Below are 7,211 nucleotides of genomic sequence, written 5' to 3' on the forward strand. Positions count from 1 at the left end.
TTATTATTATGCATGCTTTGTTCCTTACAATATATAATTATTCATGTTACTTATTACTTATTTTTTAAAAATATATTTAATAGTAGATGAACAAATACTTTTATTTTATTTTAATGTGATTCTGATAGATTCAGTCAAGATACAGTCTTTAAATTGGAAAAAAGAACAACCCTAAATATCTTTGGAATATAATGAAACCAGAAACCAAGAAAGCACTTAATTTAGAAGCATTGTAAAAAAATTTATTATCTCTCCACTATACCAAAGTCTTCAGCTTTGTGACAGATGTGGAAACAGATGCCCATCTTACTGGGATAGCTTACAGGTGAAATAAAATTTAACAATAATTATTGAGATAAATAAAAATGGTAATACAACAGCCCATTTCTACCTACATTATTGGAGAAAATTTTTCCAAATTATATATGGTAGGCTGGGGTTATAGCTCAGTTGGTAAAGCACTTACCTAGCATATGTGAGGCACATTAATAAAAAAAATACCATAGAAAGTCTTTGAAAACGGAACTGCTGATCAATTTGTACTGTCAAAAACATGCCATCTAAAAATAAGGCACTATGTCTACTAACACTGTAACCTTTATATATTTACTGAACCTTGATAATAGGCTGCACATATATTGGTCTCATAACTAGGAAATGTATTTATACATATCTGCAGAAAAAATGCTCAGACATTCTAGATCCTCCTTTTCTATGTTTTGTAATGCATCGCTATTCTACATGCAATTCCAGAAGGTACTACCAAATACAAACACTGCAAATGACAGCAACATTAAAGTTTTACACAGCAGGAATTGTTGTGGCTGAAAAGCAGGGCCAGACTGTGATATTTTAGGCTTTTTCAATTTTGCAATGTGGAGTGAAATTATCCTTAGTCAATGAAAAAACTTTACCCACTATTTTTTATTATTAGGTAAATATTAGGCAAGTCATATGAACAGGAGCCATTCTTAAAGGAGGCTTTTTTTCTTGGTTTTTGTCTGTTTCTTCAGTTGGTAACCAGAGGAAAAATTCTAAAAGGAAACTGAATTTGTCCAAGATGGAATCCCAATCCTTTTAATACTTTTAATTTCACAAAATGATTTCTAAAATATATAGAATGCTAAAGGAAGCAAAGTACTGTTGACCACATTATTTCTTCCTGAGATTTATCCTGTACAAAAACAAATATGTGTGGTGGGCTTTCAACTGCCTTAACAAAGAATATACACATATTCAACAGGGTTCTAGTAAAATATAGTTGTTAATATTAACTCTAAGATTCATTAAATTTCAAATAATATATTAACCTGAGACTAGAGGGTATAATTATTTTATTTAATTGCTAAATGGTGTATTTATCAAAGAGGTTAGGAAGTTCCTTTTTGTGTTGCTCATCTTCAGGGTAACTCAATTATTACATTGTTTTTCTTTTTCTCCACTCTACGGCTCTTTCACTTGGACAGTAATTAGAGTTTACAAATAAACTGATTCTAAAACTTTTTGATTCCTACATTAAACTTTTTCATTTTCCAGTATTTCAGACCACCAGTGTGACAGAATCATATAAGTAAAACTATTTAACCTATTGGTAGTATGGCCATTTGACAATATGAATTGTGCCTATCCAGAAGCATGGGAGATCTTTCCATTTTCTGAAGTTTTCTTCAATTTCTTTCTTTAATGTTCTATAGTTTTCATTGTAGATGTCTTTCACCTCTTTTAATACATTAATTCCAGGATATTTTACTTTTTGTTGAGGTTATTGTGAATGGAATGGAAGCATATTTGAAATTTTAGACATACTCCACTCCAAGTACCGAGATCTAGATTTTTTAAACATCTGTTTTGAACATCTGGATTTTAGTTACACAAAGTCTGTTGATACAATGAGTTGTGTGCATTACTATTTTCATTACAAATGACATCCTCATCGAGATATTCCTTTAAGGACTCAGGTCTTGTGGTCATTTCAATTTATCAAGTGACATATGCACTGTCCAAAAGCAAATATGAATCAAGTATGCACTGTCTCTTGCTGGAATTTTATGTTTGTTTTCTATTGAAATGATGAACTACAGAACTTATGCAGATTAAATTTAGTATGATCTGAAACTTTCTTAGTTAAATTATGATAAACATGTGCACAGATGAAGGCAACAAATACAAAAACATAAACTTTGCTAGAGGAATCAACACATGCCTTTCAATGTAGGGAGAAATAGACAATGTACAATGCAGTTGTAGATATGGATAGTCTAAAACACTGCAAGATTGTTAGGCAGCATGCAGTACTGGAAGGAATAATCATAAGGGAGAAGGAAAGTCAAGGTGCAGAAGCAGGAAAGTGGTCCCTTTCAAGCAGCCATGTTTATTTATACCAATAGGTTACATTAGGTCATTATACCATAACTACATGATTGTTTAGAGTATCAGTAAAGTTGATTATTCTGCAATTACATTATACAGGTACAATATGTAATGTTAGGAGATTTGTACAGCTCTCAAGAAAGTCCATTGTCTGAAGTTACTGTTAGGTGGATAGATTTGGGAACACTGGAGCTTGATAAAACATTGTAGTTATTTAGCAAGCAAGTTACTTTACTCCCAGGAATTTTGTGCCTATGATCAAGGTCAAGACTTGATGAGATTCTAACACAGAGGCTTCTCAGCACATTGCCATACCAGCTAGACATTGAACATATATTAGCTATATTACTAGACTTTGGGAATACTAAACTCTGTTTTTCTTCAAAAGTGAGTATGTGCTACAGGTACAACACATCTAATAGTCTTCCTTCCACTGTAGCCCAATGGGAAGAAAAATGAAAAGGATTGGGAGGTAGAAATAATCAAAGGCTTTGCAATTATTTAATCTAAAAATATCAACAGACCTCATTTCTTATAATACATGCTAAAGATGTTTTCAGAGATAAATTCTGCTGTTTAAAATTGCCCCTCAGAAGACTTTTAGTTGAAATTTATATAACTCAGAACACTTTTCACTACATAACTTTAAAAATGGTTTTAAAACTTTTAAAGCTGTTCCATGTTTAGTACATATGTAAATTCATATATAAAAAGTAAAACTATTTGAGATATTAACTAGGACTGTAGGCATATATCTATTTCAACAAAAATTTGCTACATTTGTATTTAGTACTTCATAATCATACATATTGAGTTTTTTTTAGACATAATTATGTAAAATGTAATGTAATTTACTCTGAAAAAGCCCCTGATACTTCCTCTTTCCCTGTTTTCTTCCTCCCCACATCCTCTTTCTTCTACTCTACTGGTCTTATACTTTTGTTTAGTTTTTTGAGATTAGTTCTTTATACAATATATAAAGGTAAAATTCACTATGGTATATTTGTATTAATGTGTGTATATGTTTATACACACACAAACTATTTAGTCAGTTTCATTATACAATTCATCCTCTTTTCTATCTTTCCTCCCCTTAATCCTTTTCTTCTACTGTACTAATCTTTTATTTTCACTAGCTAATCCATTATCTCGTATTTTGTTGTATAACCTGTATGAGAAAGTATTCATCTCATAACTATCATGAGTCTGGCTTATTTCATATAGTTTGATGTTCTCCAGTTTCATCCATTTACCAGACAATGCCATAATTTCTTTCTTCTCTATGGTGGAGGGGAAACTGTGCAATACACAAACACACACACACACACACACACACACACACACACAGCATTTTTTTTTATCCATTTCTCTTTTAACAGGGACCTGGATTGGTCTTGTAATTGGAAATTGTTGAGTTGAGATGCTAGAAATATCAATGTGCCTTTTCTCTCTATAGTGTGTTGATTTTAGTTCTTTTGGTAAATAAATACAGATAACTGAAATAGCTGGGCCATATAGTGGTAAAGAAATCTCTATATTGCATTTCAGAATGACTGCACTAATTTTAAGTCACACAAATAATATATGAATGTACCATTTTCCCCACATTCCACCAGAATTTATTCTATTTTTATTCTTGATAATTGCCATTTTGAGTGCAATGAGATGAAAATTCAGTGTTTTGATGTGATTGCCCTGATTGCTAAAGTGTTGAGCATTTTTTTCATATTTGTTCTCTAATATTTTTCTCCCTTGTGGTGTCAACAGCATCAGTAGTTAAAATCTTAAGGCTATCTGAGGTAGTTTTTTCCCCCTTGCTGCTTCAAAGCCCTTGAATACCTACCCATCTCTTAAGATGAATATTGCTTCCACTTTTATGCAAGGGATTATTTAGTAAGATTCTTTCTCTTAAGAGTACTGGCCTGGGTGTATATCCAGGTTCTGAATTCTTCTCTGTTCTCAGAATTAGTACCACTTTGAAAGAAGACCTTAAAATCTGTTTACTACAATCACTTCAGAAAAATGTACATACCATAAGAACAAGAAAAACTTGTTAATTGGGTTCCATACTGTCCTTCTAATCCAGGCATTAAGTGGTAATAATATTCTACAATAGGGTGATAAATTAGTTATTAATTATATGCATTAAATAGGGAGTAAAATCAAGAAGAGAGAAAACTGCAATGGTAAGAAAGAATAAGACAGACTAAAATTAAAAAGAAGAAAAGTATAAGAGGGGATTTGAGACTTAACTAGTAGTATAAAATGATATAAAGAAATTAAGAGAAGGAAGCAGAAATCTTTCCTATGCAAGCAAAGCTGAATCTAATTAATGCTTAAAAATATTAGTATATAAGATGGGTTGAAGTCACAATACTAGGGGAACAATTATTGAATCAAAATGAGTAAAATATGTAACATTAAAATTTATACTAGAGCTGTTTGTAGTAAACAATACAAAGCTGGAAAAATTCTTATGTGAGTCTTCCTGGTTTGGATTACATCAGAATTGGAATCTTTAAAAGATGCCCATTACTTTCAGCTTTGGATACTACCATAAGTAATACGTAGCACAGGAGCTACTTCGCTGGTTTTTATGAATTTCTCACAGCTGATGCTTGTTTCATAGGTCAAGCTGCTTGATAAGAAGGTGCTGTGCTGTCTACTAGTTGTTTGAATGCAAGGTCCAGTGTGTTGTTTTAACTGTTGTGAGATGCTCTACACTCATTCCCCTTCACAAAGTTTTTTTAAAAGTGGCACTCCTTGCATTGAAGATGTTTTATTTCTTCTCAAATAAACCCTACTACAATCAGTCTTTCCTTTAAATAAATATAAAAAGTTAAAGTGCAAACATGGGCCTGTGATTATGTGCTCTCTTTTAATTAATTTGGTTCATTTGTGTCTTACCTCTTATTACCTCCAGATACAAATCGCAGGCGCCATTTTCTACTTCTAATTGGGATAGAGAACCCTGGCCTTTCTGCATTTGAGAAGGTAATACCTGTGATTATGAACTGTGGGTGCCATTGCCTTCCACTGACAGGAATAGAAGGTTTGTTACATTGCATTGCATTTAAAAAAAAAACAAAAAAACTAATATGTGAAAGATTTGTGAAAGAACTGAAGAATAGTGAAATATTTGAAGAAATCTTAAAAGAAATAACCCCTGTCCTTAAAAAATTTCCAATAATTATGATAGAATATTTCTTAATTAATTAACTAATTAATTTGCTTTTTAGATAAGGTTTATTTTGCCCTCACTCTTCAACTCCTAGCCTCAAGTCATTCTCCATTCTCATTCTATTGAGTAATTGAATCTACAGATGTGTTCATGCCCACATCCAGATTGACACAATTTTTAAGGTATTAAGATTTTAAGCAAACTAGAAATTTCATGAGAAATACTCAAATAAAATAGGCCACGAAACATGAAATTAACATGCTATCAGTTCATTTATGGAATTTTTATATTCAAAAATCACCTTCTAAATAAGTTCCTTTTTGTAATACCCTATTAAAATATGAAAGTACATTTTTCATTTCCTATCTGAAGATCGGAAATAGTTCAGTGCTTTTTGCCATGGTCACTTGAAATACTTCAAATTTACCTCTATAAAAAGAAAGCTACAGAGAAGAAAATAGATATTCTGAGTTTCAGGTAAACAATTTAAAATAGCAGACTTTCAAAAGATGATACCTTTAAAATAACATTATTTTCAAAAGATAATAAAAGCTGTTACTAGTTATAAGAAACAGAAATAATAACAAACATATTTCAAATAACCTAATAAATGCCTTGAAACTTTATTGTTTATAAAATTTTAAATATAACTATTTAAAATATCTATTTCATAGATCTATTGCAGCAATTATAAAAACTGAAGTATAGTTGATAAATTTCAAATAACCTTAATGTTTTATGTAGTACCAATTCTCCTAAATGTGAAGTTACTCTTCAAAATAACCATTCTTTTTATATTTCTATCTCTAGATTTATTGTAACATGGCTAACTCTTTTCTTCATGAAGACATAAAAATAAACTTAAAGCCAAAGAATGATTTGGTAATAAATAAAGAATTTGGCGGGAGTACAATTAAGAGATGCTAAAACCCAAAACACAAGGGAAATAGACCTAAATAAGACATTTTCATGTACAAATACCAGCAGACAAACTATCACAAGGGAAATTTGAAACAAAATAACAGTAAGTTTGTACCCCATACCAATAAGAAGGGCTGTTATCAAAAAGAATGAAGATAACAAGTCCTTTGAGAATGTGGAGAAAAGGAAATGCTTGCACATTGTTGAATGGAAGTTAAATGGAGTATAGCAATTATGAGAAGCAGTTTGGAGATTCCTTAAAAATTAAAAGAACATATACATACATGACCCAGGAATCCCACTGAAATATATTCAAGAAAATGAAAATAAGTATGTCAAATAGATATCTGCAGACCCATATTCCCTAGAGCACTATTCAAAATAGCAAAATTATGATGTCAATCTAGGTGCCTATCAACACAATTGAATAAAGAAAATATGATATATATATATATATATATATATGGCTATTTAGCCATAAAAATATGATATATATATGGCCATAAAAATATGATATATATATGGCTATTTGGCCATAAAAACATGAAATTTTTTGTTTTCAGAGAAATGGATGGAGTTGAAAAACCTGTTTAAGTGAATAAGGTAGGTACACACACACAAAAAAAAAAAAACAAGAAAAAGAAAAAAAAAACAGGTACCACATGTTCTCTTCATATGTGGAAGCTAAAGAAAGACAATTTGAAGTAATTACCAGAGATTCGAAAGTGTGTGTTCCAGA

The sequence above is a fragment of the Marmota marmota genome, unplaced genomic scaffold, assembly GCF_001458135.2.
Source record: "Marmota marmota marmota unplaced genomic scaffold, marMar, whole genome shotgun sequence".
NCBI classification, from domain to species: Eukaryota; Metazoa; Chordata; class Mammalia; order Rodentia; family Sciuridae; genus Marmota; species Marmota marmota.